This window comes from Mus musculus, chromosome 8 (genome assembly GCF_000001635.26).
Source record: "Mus musculus strain C57BL/6J chromosome 8, GRCm38.p6 C57BL/6J".
Lineage (NCBI taxonomy): Eukaryota > Metazoa > Chordata > Mammalia > Rodentia > Muridae > Mus > Mus musculus.
Genome location: NC_000074.6, coordinates 36,942,333 through 36,961,916, shown reverse-complemented (window position 1 = coordinate 36,961,916; position 19,584 = coordinate 36,942,333). Strand labels below are relative to the sequence as shown.

The 19,584-nt window shown below is 39.3% G+C and overlaps 1 protein-coding gene and 1 long non-coding RNA gene across 8 annotated transcripts in view; one reads left to right on the top strand and one right to left on the bottom strand.

The window, feature by feature from the left end:
• Window positions 1–2,568: 2,568 nt before the first annotated feature.
• Window positions 2,569–7,177, bottom strand: Gm39166. The gene is made up of 3 exons (XR_870370.1): window positions 6,530–7,177; window positions 5,228–5,268; window positions 2,569–3,321 (listed from the first exon to the last, which is right to left on the bottom strand). It is a non-coding gene; the product is annotated as a predicted gene, 39166 (long non-coding RNA).
• A 1,555-nt stretch (window positions 7,178–8,732) lies between these two features.
• Dlc1 (deleted in liver cancer 1) overlaps window positions 8,733–19,584 on the top strand; it is a 385,446-nt gene continuing 374,594 nt past the window's right edge. For 3 of the 7 annotated variants that reach the window (XM_011242153.3, XM_006509168.4, XM_006509169.4), the window contains exon 1: window positions 9,212–9,796. The gene's annotated coding sequence lies outside the window, so the exon portion shown is untranslated. Of the gene's footprint in view, window positions 8,973–9,207; window positions 9,797–19,584 lie in introns of those variants that run through there. The other 4 variants (XM_006509166.4, XM_006509167.4, XM_011242152.3 and 1 more) reach the window with 4 other exon arrangements.

Sequence of the window (19,584 nt, the reverse complement as noted above, 5' to 3'; positions counted from 1 at the left end):
AGATAAGCTCCATGTTCCAGCTACCCTACTCTCCTCCTCTATAGCTCACACCAATCAAAACTACTGCTCTTCCCAACCTAAAGACAGAGAAGGACCTAATAAATCTGATGCTGCAGTGTTATTTACCAACAGTTTCCCTTCCCCATTGACTCTCTGCCCTTAACTATGCCACGCTCAGAATACAAGGGCAAGAGGAAGGATTTGAACTTGCCATGAGAGTGATGTGATCCCAATTCATACACATGATTAATAACAGGTATTTACCATAAGGTGAGAGCTATATCTAGTCCGTAGGTTTCTGGGGATCAGGACGCTGATCAGGTCAGGTCAGGCATTTCTTTCTCTTCTTGAATTGCTTTCTTCTACTGGCCAATGCTCCCATTTGCACGAAATAATCTGTCTTAATCCAAGAGCTCAGACTTCAATTCAGAATGCACCTGTGGCAATCCTCCCTTGCAGTATTCCGGTATGTAGGTTGTGTTTGATTACAGATTGAAATAACGTGAGAGAAGTAGACAAAGTAGACTGCTAAGTATGTCTTGAATCATCTGAGAAGTCGTTTGCAGCAAAGCAGATGTTCGGGTTATGACTTATGACAACAAGGATTTAAGAAGAAATTTTAAACTGATCTTTACCTAAAATGGAAAGTAAAGGAATTTCAAATGCCATGAATGTCTAAATATTTATAAAGGAACCAGGTTATAAGGCAGCTGTAACAACTATCTTTAGAAGCCCACACAACACTACATCTTGCTCAGAAGTGTTCGAAAAGATTTGCAGTTTAGTTGACCATTTTTTTTTCTAACCAGAATTTAGATACCATAGCTTGAAAAGAATACGTCTACATAACCCACTCTGTTTTAAGACAAATTTTCCTTCTAATTCTCTTAACTCTATTTGCTGATGTAGCCCGCACATGCTTTGGTTTTATTCTTGCTCTCGTTGAACTGTACCGATCTCTTCATTGGCTTCCCATCAAGAAGAGAAGGCTTTCGACACCCGTGCTAAGGTGATTTCTGAACACATATGCCAGGAATAAATAAATCTTTGGGGAACTCCAGTGTTTCCAGAATTGTTTCGCTACTACATGGTTCATGACAATCAAAGAACTTATCACCCAGATATTCTGTCTCCAAGATCATTGGGCTTATTGTTCAAGATGCCCGGGATTGGTTTTGTCTTAAAGTCAAATATCTGTGTCTGTGGTAGCTTGCTGCTTTATGCCCTGCACCCCTGCCCCCTGCCAGACCTTACTTGTCCTTGGGGCTTGGGGATGAGGTGGTGCAGAAGCAGGAGGCTCAGACTTGAGGCACCTTCAGAACCCTGAGACAGTTCATCCATTCATCTTTGGGGAACGCCCTTTATACCCTCCACCCAAGTCCCATTGGTCAGGAGCAAGCTTCAAATGGAGAAACCCAGACCCACAACACAAATGTGACACCCCCCCCCCTCACAGGTGGAGGCTGGATTTTGATATTTTTAGATATGTGTGTACTTACATTCAAATACCTATAAAAATCAGTAATGAGCCATAGGGGATATCAGGAATTGGGGTAGAATTCAGGTGATATGAATGGGGAAAGGGGAAAGATAAAACATGAATGTGCTGTGTTTGGGAAGACAGGATATGGGAGGAAGTACGTGGAATGAATAAGCCATTTGAAGCATTTCCAGGTCCATCCATTTACCTGTAAATTTCATAATTTCACATATATATGAATAATATTGCAGTATATGTGTAAAATATTTTCATTATTCATTCATCAGTTGATGGACACCTAGGCTGTTTCTACTCGCTGAATATTAATGCAGCAGCAAGGAATATTTATAAACAAGAATTTCCATAGCAGAACATAGAGTCCTGAGGGATTATGCCTGGGAGAGATATAGCTGAATAATGTGTTAAACCTTATCTTAGCTTTTTGAGGACCTTACACATCGATTTTCTTAGCTATGTCACCCGTTTCATTCCTACGAGCAGTGAATAAGTGCTTCCCTTCTCCATGTCTGTGCCAGCATTTGCTGCAATTCCTTGTTGCTGCTTACTTGTATCATACCGAGAGGGTAAGACTACACACACACACACACACACACACACACACCTATACATTCTAACAAAAAGATCCGATAGCCGTCTAACCTGCTTATCAAAGTAGCAGGCTATAAACTTTTCACAAAAGAAAAATCACTTACTTTCCTATATAGAATTAACAAATATACCCAGAAAGAAAAGAAAAAAACAATCGCATTTGGAACAGCTTCAGAAACAGAATCCTGGGATACATTTAACCAAAGAAATGAAAGATTTGTGCAATAAAAGCTTAAAGACACTAAAGAAAGGAGTTGAAAAGGATATCGGGGAATGGAAAGACCACTAACAATTGGTAGGATTAATATTGTGAAAATTGCCAGACCAAATGCCATCTACAGATTTAACATATTTCCCATTAAATTCACAGAAATTTTAAAAAATCCAAATATTCATATGGAAACACTAAAGACACAGGATAACAAAAACAATTCTGAACAACAAAAGCTCTGCTGGAGGTCTCATCATCACTAGCTCCAAGTTATCCTCTCAGAGGTATAGTGATAAAAACACAGTGATGCCAACATACAAACAGAGTCATTCATCAATGCAACAGAATTTAGAGCCCACATGGCCCATGCTCCTCTAGCTACCTGATTTTTGACAAAGAGGACAAAGATACATATCAGAAAAAAGACACCATTTTCGTCAGATAGCGCAGGCCAAGCTGGATGGCTCCATGTAGAAGAGTGAAACTTGATCATTATCTGTCACCTTGGACAAAATTCAACTCCAAATGGATAAAGGATCTCAACGTAGAACCCGAGAGCCTAACCCGGTAGAGAGGAAACTAGGAAATATGCTTTAATTTAGAAAGGATTTTCTGAACAGCACAGTCATTAAGAACAAAAATTAACATCTGGAAACTGAAATACTTCATTCAGCAAAGCACACTACCAATACGAAGACTACACAATAAAAAAAATCTTTATCAGTTGTATATCAGATCGAGGGTGAATATCTAAAATACACAAAGGACTCAATAAACATCCAACACTGAGAGAAGAACCCAATTAAATATTAGGGAACAGAATGAAGCAAAAAGTTCTAAACAATGAAATGTAAATGACTGAGAAATATCATTGTAAGCATCCAACATCTTTAGACACGAGGGAAGGGCAAGATAAAACAATATTCATTGTTGTACAATGTAGTCATGATCCGTAAAACAAGACTTGCTAAATTTTAGAAAATTCACATCGATGACGGGATCCTCTTCAGTCACAACAGAACTAAATTAGAAAGAAATAAAAGATAATAAGGAGGCAGCAGGCCAATATCCAATCCAAACACAAATGGAGGAACCAACAAATCAGAGAAAGTTAAGTTCAATAATACATAAAGGGCAAATAACCAAAAAAAAAAAAAAAAAAAAAAGCAGAAGTGAGTAAAATGGTTCTGAACTCAAAAAGAAATCAAATTTTAAAAAGACAAACAAAAATACCCCACAACTCTATAAAAGTTCGGAACTAAATTCTTTACATTATTCCATTCAAATTTTAGTAGAAAGATACCATATTGAATTAGAAGGACAACATTTGCTTAACATTTAAAAGTCAATCCATGCAACTCACTATATAAATGTGGTAAAATAGGAGGAGGAAGCAGTTCATGAAGCCAGACACAAGGAAAGCATAAAAACAAACAAACAAACAAAGCTGTACCAGGCATAGTGACTCACACCACCAATTCCTAGTGCTTGCATAAGTATCAGTCAAGTGGCAGCGGGGGGTGGGGGGGTGGGGGTGGGGGTGGGGGAGAACCCCCAATTTGACTGACTTGGCCCAGGCAGACTGTACCAATCAAAGCAGCCATGAGGCCACTGAGACAAAAGAGACTAAAAAGGGACAGAGCGGAAGAAAATGATGAAAATCCAATGCCCTGTCTGATTCTAATTCTCAGCCAACACACATAAGGACATAGATTCTCTGCCTTGCACCAGACATTCACCTCTTATGGGAAGCTGTTTGAGCACGGTGCTGTTTTGAAATCACCTTCCTGTAGCTGTGACAACCGAAATGCCTCAAGACATTGCCAGACATTCCGCACAGGGGGGAAAAAATTACCTTTGGCTGACAATTGTCCTTAATTTAAAAATGAAATTAACTGAATTTCTCTAGCCAAATAAAAGGCATGTAGTAAATAATAATTCGAAAAACTTGCAGTTGAACACTAGTATGGCAAAAGAATAATGGTCTTCTTCTGTTAAATTCAAAACAAAGCAAGTATGCCTGGTTCCATGATGCTGTTCGACATTGTAAGAACAGATGCTCTACTGTGCAGTGAAGCTACAGCAACAGTAGCTGATGAAAAATACCCGTAGTCACATACAACATACTGACGAACCTGGAGTAGTTTATGAATCTTTGAAAAGGTGCTGGTACTGGTTAGTATTGAGTACTAAGGTTAATATTTTACAGAATGCTAATCAATAATCAAAACTGAATTGTATTTCTATGTAGCATCTGTAAACGACTCAAAACGCGAATTTTCAAATATGACTTACACTCACACCAAAAGTATAATGTACTAGAGAAAATTCGATAAAAGTATGTTTTACATTAACACCATAAAGTATTGTGAGAAATAAAACCTAAATTGAAATAAGAGACATACTATGCTCACAGAACGCAAGATTCAAAATCATGGATGTCAAAAAGCTTCTACTCTAAATGACAATTTAAACAACATTTCAACAGGCTATTTTTGATAGATAAACTGATTTTTAAAATTTCCACACTGATGCAGTTCCCTAAGATTACTCAAAACAATTTTGAAGAGAACTCAAAGCTGTAGCACTTGCAATATTGGATTTGAACCTAGGTGTAAAGCTACAGTAATTGAGACAGCATGGCATTCCATGCAAGGTGGACAAATAGATCAGCAAGGGAGAAGAAAAGGTCGAGAAACACAATGTTATAAATTTGGTAACATTGCCTGTTGTCAATGTTACAAAGACAATTCCATGGACAGGGCTGCCAGGAATAGTTCAGAAAAATTCAATACCCACCTATTTCGGAAAATGACTTTGTTCCATCATCTCATATAGAAATAAACTCTAAATTTTTCATGAAACCTAAGCATAAAACTAAAAACTATAGGATTTCTAGCGCAAAATGCACAAGGAATCATTTTTACCTTAATTAAGCAGATTTCTTTGCTGTGGCAGCAGAAGACATCTGTAATTAAATAAATAAACAAGGAAACAAAGAACATGTGCATCATTTAAATTATCACCTGTGAAAAGCCAAGGGAAAGACTGAAGGAGAATGGGGTAGAGAGTGTATGAGGGAGTCAGGACACCTAAGCTGGGACAATATCTGCCAGTCATCAATCCGTCGTAGTCCTTGCATGGAGGATATTCACAGGTCCCTTTCTATGCATTTAGTAAAGAAACCATCCAAATGTGAGAAATAGACAAAGTTTTGAATGGATACTTTCATCAAAGATTCTAGCTATCAGGGATTACTTATACCAGTGCCCAAACCTAAACACTTTATAAGGTCCTTGATTTTGAAAACTCCTAATTAGTGAGACTCAAAGTAAGCCTTGCACAGGCTTAAGGGGCTATGATAAAATAATCAAATAAGTAAGTAGATAAATAAATAAATAAATAAATAATAAATGCCAGAAAAAGCAATTGAAAAGAGGAAAGGTTTGTCTTAGCTCACATTTCAAGGTAGCAAACTACCTCATTATGACAGGGAAGTCAGGGCAGAAGGAAGGTGAAGCAGCTGGCCCTATTTGCATCTGTAATCAACAAACAGAGAGCAATGGGCTCAGGCTCCCGGATGCTCAGCCTCCTTCCTCCTTATCAGATCCAGAATTGCCTGCCCAGGGATGTTCTACCCTCAACGGAGACAAGATGGCTTTTCCCCCCTCAATTATCATAAACAAGATAGTGCCACAGGCTCTCCCAGAGGTCCAAGTCATAGGTGATTGTGGGACCTGTCAAGTTAATAGCACTGACGTTTCATTCTGGGGAACTTGCAAAGTCACTGCTGTTAACTGGAGAACCAGATGTAGTCCTTCCTGAAAGTCTGTTTTCAAGTTCTAGTGGCCTCTGTGTCCTGTCTTACAACTAATCTAGTATAGAGAGCAGAACAAGCACTTAGGAGAGTGAAGCATTTAGATTTGCAAACAGAAAGGGGACAGGTATTTTAAATCTCTTCTATAAGCCCGAGACGGTGCTGAGGCCTTAGGAAATTACCTCATTGTCTTTACACATTTGCAAAAGTCTTCATCAAAACCTAGGTCCTGGATTTGTTTAGTGTCTGGCTACTAAGGATAAAAAATAAATGGGATTAAATATTTGTCAATTACTGATGTAATTCTAATATAAATGTCGGTGTCAGGAAGAGTGGAGACAACTAAGGCATCCCACTGATGTAGCTGAGCAGTGTTGGAAGTGTTCTCAATGTGCAGAGAAACAGAGCGTACCTTGGTGATGGCATCGCTGGGATGATGGAATTCCTAAGGAAGTTGACCAAGAAGCACCAATAGAGTGCTCTTGAGACACTGAAAAGCCAACACCTAGCATCATGGGAGCAGAGGCAGAGATAGATGAAGACAGAGAGACACACAGGAAAGCTCTTCTAGCCATTCTCATTTGTCTCTGCTCCAGGATTTTCCTTAAAGAAACAAATACACACACATAAATACATGCACACATAAATAAACATCCTGTTCTCCAATTTGTGAGTTGTGCGCAATCCGGCTATTTTTAAAGGAAGAGCTGAAACACAGAACATTTAAGAGCTCTTCTAGTTTCACACACTGATTAGTGGCCGTCAAGGGAGACAGTTAATGCAGATAAACTAAAGCTCGAAACATAGAAGAACTGGGCTCCAGTGTAGACTTGGCCACTTTCCACCACTTGGCTGGGAGAAAACTATTTCCTAGTACTTTATTTGTAAAAATAAAAGTACAAGGAATGCTGGGAAAAGCAGTGACAACGCAAGGATTTGAATACGAGGATAAATAGACTTTAAATAATGAATGACTGATGGGCTGGGCTTGCAGCTCATAGGTAGAGCCCTTGCCTACTGTAAGGTCCTGGGTGCAACCCTTAGGACCAGAAAAATAAGTGGCACCAAGGAAGGAATGTATGAATGGGCTTTAAATTTTTAATTTAGATTTAAATAATCTAAATAATCATATTTTTAACTTGTATGATTTTCCATCTCAAATTTTAAGTCTTTCTGTCAACATATTATATTTGAGAATAAATCCATGGGGTGGGTTCATTATTCCCATTTTGGCTCTATTTTGTATGTGTGCCTTTGTGAGGTGTGTGTGTGTGTGTGTGTGTGTGTGTGTGTGTGTGTGTGTGTTTATGTACATATATGTTCTAGGACAACCTTTGAGTCATTGCTCTGGTGCCATTTTTCTTTATTTAATCAAACTTTCTCGGGACTCGAACTCATTAAGTAGGGCTAGCCAGTGAGCTCTCAGAATTCAGCTGCCTCACCTGTGCTGATATTACAGGCATGCATCGCCATACTCAACTATTTTTAGGTGGGTTCTGGATTTTGCACTCAGAACCTTGAATCACTCAATGTGGTAAGCACTTTAGTGACTGGGATATCTCTGCAAAAAAGAAAAAAATTATTATTGGCATGGTCTTTCTATGAAGACTAAGCTAAACTTGTACTCCTGTCTCCCAAGAGCTGGGGTTCCAGACCTTTGTCCCCATGGCAAGCCCTGCTAGTATGTTTATGTTAGAATCATCTCATGTTTCAGCTTGTGCATGGCTTAAACCTGTTTTTCCTATTTGACTTTTGTCTAAATTGTGTTTTCTGAGCTATGTCAGTTGTCCAGTGAAAAAAGATGCAGTAGCTCTAACATCATACTTGGTCAAGTTATCACCTACACGGTGTTGTCAAGGAAAAGTAAAAGATGGCCATTATGATACTGGAAGACCTGCATGCATTTGTAGAAATTAAGACCACCTGAGAATATATATAAACAATGAAAAACCACTTAGCGTTCAGATAAGAGGACAGCTGTTGAGACATGCAGGCTTAATTTCTCCTGCATCTCATTATGTGGTTTTATACTTATTTCTTACTTGGATATTGGAATTATTCTTAAATTTTATATTATTGACAAGCTAAAATTGTACAACCCTCACACAGAGTCAATAATTAGATTCATCGAATTCCTAATCATTTTTTAAAGGACTAGTTAAGTCACCTAGAGCTATAGAATGAACTCTTTTAATGTAACTAAAATGAAAGGGAACGATTACTGAGTAGTTTCAACCAAATAAGATAAATGGACAGATGTTGTTTCCCGTTTCTCTGGTGTAAACAAGGAAGCTATCCCACTGGCCTGGCCACAAACCTACATGTCCCAAGGCCACTGTCCGTCTTACCCTTGCACTTTCCCTGAGGGAGAACTCTGGGTCATAAAAGAGACTCTGTATGAATTCTTTCCAGAAATGATTTGAGCTCTGCATTTGTGACATCTTATTATAAGACAAGCTAACATCTATTATTAATTGATGCACTAATTAAAGCCATATTCGCAGTTTCCATTAGCTTATTCCCTAAATTCTCCAGAGTTGGCTGTCTGGTTTTAATCAAAACCAAATGGTAGTCCTAGCTCCCAGGCCGGAGCAGCTAGGAGGAAGTCACGCAGTGGAGGCACAAAAGCAGAAAAGATAAACAGATGAGAGTTCACAAGCTGTCTGGGGAAGGAGGCATACACTCTGCTAGCCACTTTAGAGATGTGATTGAGAGACTCGGCCATGCTGGAGGAAGCATCGCAAGTGTTTTATGTCAGCAGGACTTCTAACTTGATCAAGATGGAGTCTGCCTTCTCCAGCCTTTCCAGCCTTTGCAGCCGTGGTTGTCTGTAACTGGAGGATCCCTTACTGGAGGTAAGGAGGCTTCACGTGCTGTAACACAAACCACTGTGTTCTGTTCAGAATTCTGGGGATGAGAGAGAGAGAAGAAAATTCTCTGTTTCCTCGATTCTCGGAATTTTACTTACAGATTTTTTTTCCTTCCCCAAGTCCAGGATTTAAATTTTGAAGTTATTTTTTAAGGTTCTAAACTTTAGAAGAATTACGGTATTAAAAGGCTCAGACTTCATCTGTCTTAGAAAACTTTTGAAATGAGAATTAGGAGAAGTGTTCTCCATTTAACACAGTAGAAAGTAACACTGTGCAGAGGGGAGAGCTGCACTCTCTTCCTTCCTTGTTTTCCACGAGCCCTGTGGGATAGGAAGGACTCTAGGACTTTCTGACGCTAACTAATCATCTCAAGAGCTTTGACAAACTCACTTTGGTTCTGTGTAAAATCAGAGCTTCAACGCCCAGGCGGCTCTGCTCAGCCCCTCCCCTCCGGCTTCGTGCAGGCTTTCTCACATGCAAACTTCTCGGAGGCAGGAAATACTTTGCAGGCAATCTGGGCCTGCTGGTGGAGGCCCCTCTCTCGCAAAACATCAGTCTGCATTTAGAGGACAGAAGTCACTAGGAACGCCTTGACAGGATCCGGCGTTAGCTGAGGCTCTCTCCAGCTGCAGAGGGGGTTTTTTGTTAGAATCACACACTGCGTTAAGGAGAACTGCTCAGAATAGAGCCGTGACCTCAGCCAGCAATGTGAACTTAGATTTTTTGGAGCCGCTAACCGGGACAGACTCCTCTCCTAGCCTGGCTGGAATAGCATCATGCCTTGGCGGTAACAGCAACTCCTGGTCCAGGTAAGAGGCTGCTGCTGCGACTGTCATGTAGGAGACAGAGCTGGAAAACCTTGCCATCTTCAGCCAGCTGTTGACTGCTTTCAGAGCTGAGCCCTGAAAAGCAGAAGGGGGAAAACTGTGTAGTCAGTAGACAGCGGGGAGTCAAAATCTTTTGAGCAAAATGTCATTTCTAAAATATGTTCCACGTAGCTCGAGTCTCTTTCCCCATGCAGAAATGTTTTCTTCTGATTTCTTTTTATTCTTAACTTACTGACCAATCCATCTGTAACGCGCCGCTGCTGATAGGTGTAGCATATCTGGGGGCCAATGAATCTTCTCAGATTGAAGTGTGAAACTTTAGAAACTCCTTTCTCCTCTCTGTTTTCCCAACAAAAAGAGGACATAACATTATAACGTTTTTTCTTAGTAATGTGCTTTCAAACAATAATCAGCGTCTTACTGAAAACTCTGAAAATCAAATTCTCTAGTATTTCCAGCTAGTTTCAGTCACTTACCCTGTTACTAACACACAACGTAAATTGTTATTTTAAGAGAAGTAATGACATACAAGTTTACAGGTTATTTCTGTCTCTGCACATTTAATTTCAGTTTGGGAACATAAGTGTCAGAATCGGGTTTTGTTAACATTAAACTTGGATTCGCCGCTCAGATCTCATGTTGTATGAACACTCCGTGTTGCTGAAGCAAATCTGTACAATCACATCAGTCATGGGAGAATCTAGCTGACCATTCATTCGTATTTTCTGTCATCGTCAAGTCAAATAGTCACCATGCTTCAGCCTTCTAAATTGTCTTAATGGTTAAATGTGTGGTCCCGGAGTAAATAAATGTAGCAATGGCTGATATAACCCAGAGTTACAATAACAAAGATGATGTTATATTTAGAAGGAAATTATTTTTGGAAAATTGTATGGAATAGTATGCAAAGATATTATGCCTATCTCCAAATCTGTGAACCAAACACAAAATGCAGTAAGTGAAGGATGGATAACAGGTTTGCCAGTAGGATCATAAGAAACCAATAAGGATGTTAATCATAAACTTCTATAAAGGACAAGATGACCATTTGGTGTGTTAGCTAATAGAATTTTTAATTTCTAGCCTAGAGTGATTTATATTGATGCTTTGATGTTGTTGCTAACAATTTAAACTTTGTTAAGCTTTTAAAAATGAGAAAAAGCAGATTTTACTATGTAGGAAGTGAAATTCTGTGGCTTTAGGAGAGCAATTGCCTACTATGTGCAATATAGTCTGAAATATTTTACAAAACGACCAAGTAGAATTTTCCTTTCAGGGAAAGAAAGAGCATTAAAATATCACTCTCTGGTGTTGTCAGGGATCACCAATGAGGAAGCTAAAGAATAGCATTCAAAAGTGTACTGTCCAAGGTCACACAGCTGGCTAGGACACTAGATGACAAGGGAACCATAGTCCCCTGCCTCATGTGTTATGGGCTTTGTACCACAGACCTTACTCTCAAACAATAACTATGCACAACAAAGTATCATTGTGTCCACCTACAGGAGGCCAACTTTCAAAAAGGAAATTAGAATTCTCCTTCTCTGAAAAGAAAATCAACCTTTCTGATTAACACCGTTTTCTCAATGGCTAAGATTTCTTAAAAGGATTCATTAGGCTCTCATCTCAGACTTTAAAGTAGTTGCTTTTTTTTTTTAATGACTATTTTGCTAAATCTTATTCTCATGTCAAGCCAGCCAACCTATATGCTATAATGAGTCATTTAAATAACTCATTTAAAACCAGTGTGTCTTTCAAGAAAATGACCTAATGAGGAACTTGCCCCTTTCATAACCTTATACTCAACTGGCACAGTAAAAACGTTATCCCTACCAATGACCTTCAGGTGTAATTTTAAGACCCTCACTTATAATTGCCTCAAGACTCTCAACAATCTCTCTATTATCTCAGTTAGATATTTCTGCCCCCTATTTCCAATTCTAAGAGCCAAGAGGCTCCATAAGAAAATGCAAGTGTGTGCATTCTACATTTTTTTCCACCTTTAGTCCACACATATACTCTATGGTCTCAATAATATTCTCTAGTACAGTGGTTCTCAACCTTCCTAATGCTGGGACCCTTTAAGAGTTTCTCATGTTGTGATGACTCCCAGCCATAAAATTAATTTGTTTCTACTTCATAACTGTAATTTTGCCACAGTTATAACTACTAATACAAATATCTAATATGAAAGAGATTTGGAAATAGGCATACTATCTTTGTATACTATTCCATACAATTTTCCAAAAATATGACCCCACTTCCAAAGGGGTCACGCCCCACAGGTTGAGAACACATGCTCTAGTCACATACTAGGTACCTCTTTTGCATTATGTAAGGACTGACCAGGGAGACTTCAAATGAAGGGTTGGCTAGATCCTCTGTAGCATACATCCTTTCCTACGCTGCAGTGTGCTTTCCAGGCAAAAGATTTTCCCCAAAAGGCTAATGTGTTCTGTTTCTAACAGTTGTCCTTGCCTTAGATCAGGGCTTCTCAACCTTCCTAATACTGTGACCCTTTAATGCAGCCCCTCGTGTTGTGGTGACCCCCAATCATAAACTTACCTGTTACTGCTCTGTAATTTTGCTACAAGTGTGAATTGTAATGTAAATAGCTGACATGCAGAATATCTGATAGGCGATTGCTATGAAACAGTCATTCTGAGGTCAACACCCACAGATTGAGAGTCACTGTGCTGTGGGGCTGTCTGAATTTTAATTTGGAGGATTCCTAATGTTGACACCTATAGCGCTCAAACCTCTCTCCCATGGCCATCACACTGCGCTGCAAAAGACTGGGTACCTAGCCTCATGCTCACTGGGATGCATTGCACAGTGAAGAATGTCTCCATTCTGAAGGGAGTTCTTATTGACAGAAAGGAGGCTGCCCTAACCCCTTTCAAACCTTTGCATACCATACACCACACTGCCTGTTTCTGGGATGAGCTTAAACTTATTTACTGACAAGTGGATTCCTGGGCGTATAATGGGTCTAAAGCAGTCATTTCTGAGCTCTCATCTGTTTTTATTTGTTCCTTCTTGGAAAGTGAAAAAATTTCTATTGCCTTGCAATGAAAGCTACCCTTTTAAACCATTTACTATTAGGATGTTTCGGGCAATAGCTGACATGTAATTGATTCATAAGATTTTGTTTAAGCAAAGTCAATAAATACAAACAGGTCTGTATGGGAGTGGGTTTCTTGGAGCCAAAATTAAACCAAAAAAGCCTCCAGAGAAATGTCCTCCTTGATCAGCTTTGAGATGTTAAGGAGTTTGCTACTATGGATCTTCTCTGGTTTTCAACTAGCTTAAGGGTTTGGGGAAGTGCGTAGACTTAGTTTTCCAAGAAGTGTTTTTAAAAAAGAAAACAAAAAAAATGAAGTCAAATTATAGACACTGAAAGCTTCGTAAAAGAAAATTGATTTAATTCGATGGAGAAAAAAGTGTTTAGATACACGACCTTGAAAACGTTGACAGGGAAGCCCATGGAAAATGAGATTTCTAACTAGGAAGCAATAGAGATTCATCATAAGAACCCTCCCATTAGCTGAGGTGAACGTGTAGAAACGAGAGCAGTTCGCTGCACCTCTCAAGCAGTTCTATTGGATTGGAATCCCAGAGCATCTGAGCAATGCAATTCAGGTAAATTAGAGAGAGAACTGAAATGGAAGTAGCAAAAGTGGGAAGAGGAAAGAGCAAGCTTAGCAAGTTCCTTTCCTTCCCAGCATCTAAATGCACCTCCAGCCCATCAAGAATTACCAATACCTGTTTGTCAGTACATTGTGGAATGAACGGGAGCGAAGGGGACAGAAATAAAGAAAAGAACAGGGCTGCAGAATGTTAATATGTGAGAGCCGGACTTTGACTCTACTCTCTGGACGTCCCAAAATGATAGACTAATACTTGTTAAAGAGGAAGAAAAATAAGTGGTTGGCAGAAGCCATCAGAAGCTGGGGTCGGAGGTTAACAACACTCTTGTAAGATGACATTACAATTCCCTAAGAACCAGAAGAACCAGCTTCCAGAAATAGTTAGAAATGAAAGCTTCCGTGAGGCAGCACGAGGGGAGCTGGTGGCTGTCCCATCTTACACAGGACTGAATACTGAAGGAAGCCTAAAGCATTCAGAGCTCTGACTGATTCCATCGCTGCTACTCAATGCTCCCCGATTTGAGTCAGCCTGACTTGAATTTTGATGCACCACATCCATACTGAAACAGCAAGGGAGATTCCAGTTCATACCAGGCTCTGGTTCTGCAGTTAATATCAGCTGGAGGTGTCTTCATGAAATCATCTCTTCCTGCTCTCCCTTGCCCCACACCTCCATCCCTGCGCATCCGGTGAGTGCCTGAAATGTGCCTTCGATTAAGCACCCTTTCCATTCTTTTAAATCATGCTACATTAATGCATTATTGTGTTCTTGTCAACTTTTCATTGTAGGAATGGGGAAAGCAAGATTCAAATGATTTAAAAAACAACTGAGATTTCCAGGGGGGAAATATGCCTTAACAAATATCTTGCCTATACACACACACACACACACAGAGAGAGAGAGAGAGAGAGAGAGAGAGAGAGAGAGAGAGAGAGAGAGAGATCCTTGTTTACTCAAAGGTACTTAACATTAGGCTAGATACTTAGTTCTGTATCTGGTCCATTTTCTCTGTTTGGTAAATGGAAGCTTTCTTATAATTATCATCATTATCATCAAAAGTTTTAATGTTCACAATATTACTTATCTAGAAAGCTATCCAGGGACAAAAAAATGGCTCAAATGTCTATTCATAGATAGATAATTATGATGAAATTGTACAGGCTGCACATAAAAGGCTGAAGTTGAAATCTAAAGTGTTGGCCCCTGATAGGAGAGTGAGCAGACAGAAGGAGGTAAATTCAAAGGATTTGTTTCTTGGTGTCAGTGAAGGTTGTGCTTGTGTTTAAGAAACAGCTAAGAGTTCAGTTTCCTGTAGTCACCTGGTGATCTAAGCACCAGCGTCAATGCTGCCATAGGCGCTGTATCTCTTATTCACACTGAGTGATGGCTATTTCTACTGTAAGAGAGTTCCTAGAAATGATAACCAAGCTAAAAAAAGCAACCACTTAAAGCAAAGCCACATCTCACTATGATGATGATAAAGCCTTATAACCCGTGTTCCTTGTTGGACAGAAATATCTTTTTATAAAGAGGCAAGAACATGTGTCACTCATGTGTACTAGCTAAAGGTGAGGCAGAGCAATTTTCCAACACAAAGCTTGACTCTTAGGTTCTTCTCTGTTACATGAAAATTTCCACCTGAGACAAGTTCAGAGTAAAGACACTAATTGTGAGGTATTTTAGAGTAGTGGTTCTCACCTGCAGGGAGTCGAGAGACCTTTTCACAGGATGGTCTAAGGCCATCAGAAAACACAGGTATTTACATCATAAACCATAGCAGTAGGAAAATTACAGCCATGCAGTTATGGTTGGGGGTCCCCACAACATGAGCGGCATTAAAGGGTCACAGCATTAGAATGATTGAGAACCACTGTTCTAGAGAAAGGAGTCATGTAAAGTTCCTCTCCATTCATAGTTTAATTTCAAAAATCAACTAAGGCACTATGTGCTTCTAAAAGTTTACATAGGGAAGAAAATCCATAGAAATCTAAAAAAAAAAAAAATGCTGGAGTATGCCATAAGGCACACTGTCCCTCCTGACTGTTAATGCTGGGATCTCTTGAAAGCCACGTGCTCCCTTAACTATCTTCCTTATAGCTAGTAAAAGACCATGAGATGTTCAAAGATTTCCTCAAATTACATGTGGTATGCTTATGAAAACTATTAGGAAAGTTTGCAAAGCTGGCTGCCCCGAGCTGTAAAGTGGATGTGTGACAAGGGTTGCCAGATCTGAACTCCTCCCTGGGAGGAAATTAGACCCTGCTCAGGAGCCAGGAGGTAAAAACAGGGCACTTCCAAAATAATAGCTTGCTATTTTGCAACAACCTGTTCTTTTCCCATGAGTAGATTTTTAGTCTATCGAAAGGGTTAATTTTGAAATTCCCCTAGTTCCTGGAGTAATTCTATTCTGAGAGCAAAGGATGTAAAAAGCCTTTTCAGGTCCAAGGTATGCATTAAATCAGTTGCCATAGAAGAGCTAGTTTTCACTTGGGTACTTCATCTTCCTTCCAAATACCAACATTAACAGCCATGACCCATTTCTCTTGGAAACAGTGATGGGCTATTTAAACCTGTCGTAGGTGGCTTATTTTATAATTTACTAAAGTTAAATTTTTTGAGGATCTCCAGACATGGAGACATGGAAGCTATTTCATATATACTATTTTTAACTTTATGGGGCAATTTACCAATAAAGAATCTTAACAAGAGTTGATGTTTCTTACTAACAGCTAATGAAGTATAATGAATACACTCTGCATAATGTATTTGCCTGCAACACTTTGACATGGGTGTAACCCCATGAAATTTCTCCCCTTTATGGTAGCATATACATTGATAATTCTATATTTTCAGCATAGTTTATACAGCCATTTCTAGGCGACACTGTTTAACAGCAGACTTCCTGGTATTCTGAGTCTTCAAGCCTGTCTAGCCTCCTTTCAGCGATGCTCTCTGAGCCACAGATGCAGTAGCTGTGGGGTAGCTGCATCTACTGAGGCTGGGCTCCACGTGCTCTCTTGATCTCTGCACTGTGTCCAATTGAGGTTCTCCGCGTTGTTCCGACGGCTGGGAAGAGGACAGTTATCCTCTCCCAGGGTGAATCCCCTTCTGCTTTTTCCAGGCAGAGTGGTCAGTCTTGAAAACATATACACGCCAACAACTAGTATGGACTCAGCGGGTTGTATTTATATATTTATGGACATACACGTAATAAATACCATCGAAAAATAGAGGCCATCAACTTGAGAGTTGCAGGGGCGTGAGCGGAATGTGAGAGAGGAGCTGAAAGGAGGGAAGGAGGGGGAAGTGACAGAATTTTATTCCAACAAGGCAATTTCAAAAATAATAATTATTAATGTGTGAAAGTATGTAGGCAACGTTTCTGTGAGAGATTAAGACATACACTGATGCCAAAGAAAGGACAAGCCTCACAACATTATTTATACATAAATTCCTGCATCCTATATTGAAATTTTCTCTCCCCTATAACCCAATTCTACCTTTCTCAACCTTGGATTCAGTGACATAAATATCTATGGGGAAAACACTAATTTTTTTTTCCTAGAAGATGGCTGCCTTGGGGGACTCCTAGAAATTTATTCAGGGGTGTCCTATTACTTTTGCTGTTTGTGTACTCCCAGAAAGGACTTTTAAAAAAGAACATCATAAGAAAAAGATATATCATTCTGCTATAAGTTCTCTATGAACGTAAACATTTTGTCTAAATTCTTTCACTTTGGTCCTGAAAAAAAAAAGAAAAAAAGATCACTCTTCTTTTTATCACTGAGTATGTGTCCCAAAAGTCACAATCTGGGTAATTTATGTGTTGCTATATTCATAAATAAATAAATAAATAGATCCCTGTTCTCAACACTAACTCTGCATTGATACCTTCGTAAATCAATCAATCAATCAATCAATCCCCGTTCTCCACACTAACTCACTGTGATGTAGCAGTAACTTACTGACCTTAGTCAGTTTGCACTGGAAGGTCTGTACACGGTGCAACTATGTCTGTTTCTAAACAGGTGTCCACTGACTTTTCTAATTTGATTTGAGTGAGTCTGCAGGACTGTTCACAAATGTGACTACTATCTCACCTCTACCCTCCATGGTGGACCTGTGTCTGGGCTGAGCTGGCAAAGGTGTGCACGGTGCCACAGGAGCTAGAGATTCCTACGGCCAACTGTCCGGCTGTGTCTGGACAACTTGGTTTCCTTCTAGCTGCCCACCACTCTACCTCCCACAGTTATACAGCCTCTTCTTCTCTGATGACCTCTGGCCTTGTCAGGAAGGAATGTGTTATAGAGATGCCCCCCCCTACCCCGTTAGACCTAAGCATGCCACAATCTTTAGATTCTATTCTATGAGCCAAGACCAATTGCTGTTTGCTGTCTTAATTAGGATTTACTGTAAGAAAACAAACACCTTCTCTGATGACTGTTGAGAATCTTTTAAAATAGTAACAATTCAGTTTAATACTATAGCCATTTAGCAGAATAATGATATTAGCTTCTCTACTAGGGCCCATGACCTACCTAGGCACAGGTTCTTGGACCAAATATCAGTACCAGTATGGGTTTCACAAAACCCCATGATTTAAAAATGGTTATTTCCCATTTTTGCATCAGTATTGATTATTTGCACTACATAAACAATATACACATTATGCAGGTACCATGGATTGTATTTCCCTTCTGATGAAATTGTTTTTCATAGAGTTGATAACTGGTTCCTCTAATGTTCTCTATAATTCTTGCTATTAATAATTCCTCCACCTAAATTATTTCTCAGCACTATACATTCTCAGTGTACACATTAATATTTCCTTTTAAAGATGTTTTTCTTAACTATATCTCTTACAGAAACTCACTATGAATTTCCATCATAGAAACTCTGTTGCACGGGCATTTACATTGAATTCTTGGCCTTCGTCTTGCCAGTCTGTCTCTCTGGTCAATTCCAAAAATATGTTTTAGAGCAGAAACACATTCCTACCCAAGATTTTAAAGTCCTATCCATATGCCATCTTATCTCCACTGTTAATTCTGAGAACTCTTAACACCGTCTTCATTCAGAAGTGTAATCTTCTGTTTCTCTGAAGGCATTAAGAAGCTGTGTTTTCTATCCTGTGTTCTGAAACTCCGTTGTGATGCTTCTGAACATAGCCAGTTTCATTCCTTTGTTCTCCTGTTAGTCCATGATTCTCTTTGCTCTAAGGACTTGATCATTAGTACCAGGAGGTTGTCTGATTTAAAATTAGCATTCAGAGGATTGGAGCGATAACTCAGGAGTTAAAAGTAGGTACCACACTTACAGAATACTTGACTTCGATAACCAGCACCCACATTAGGTGACTCGCAGTTACCTGTAACTCCAATAGAATGTAACTCCAGTAGAATTAAAGTCCTCTGGCCTCTGTGGGCACTTCTTCACACACACACACACACACACACACACACACACACACACACATACACACACACTCGCGCGCGCACATGCACACACTTAATTTTTTTAAAAAATCTTTAAAAAGTAGTGCATAGTCGACTTTATTATACACTGCTCACAGATTTGTAGTATGATGGACTTGGCTCATATTTGTGTTTGAAGAAAAGATCCCCTTCAATTGTTATGATATGCTCCAGGGGATTGGTATTTCTCTCTGGACTAATGAATTCTGAAATTAAACTAATTTTCTAGCATTTGTTACTGAATCTATTATCTTTCCCCCAAAGTATCCAGTAATAGTAAGTCTCTGGAAGCAGAAGATTTCTTCCATCAAGTAGGAAACTACCGAACTTTCCATTAAACTTAGATGTGGTAGAGGCAAAAAAATAAATGATCCAGGAAATATTTCACTCTGTGAGGACTTCTCTAGCACATCTCCCACACCCAACATCACTTTCTATTAAAGAAAGAAGACAGCAATGGAAACGGGGAAAGGGGCAAGAAGATAAAGCTCCCAACCGAGGTGAAAATTTTCATAGTGATAATATTCATCAATGATAGGATTTTTTGTTTATGTGAGTATCTTTCATAAAATCAAAAGGTGCAACCAGAAAGACAGAATACAATATTTACATTTCTATTCTCCATGTTCAGCACAATGTCTACCA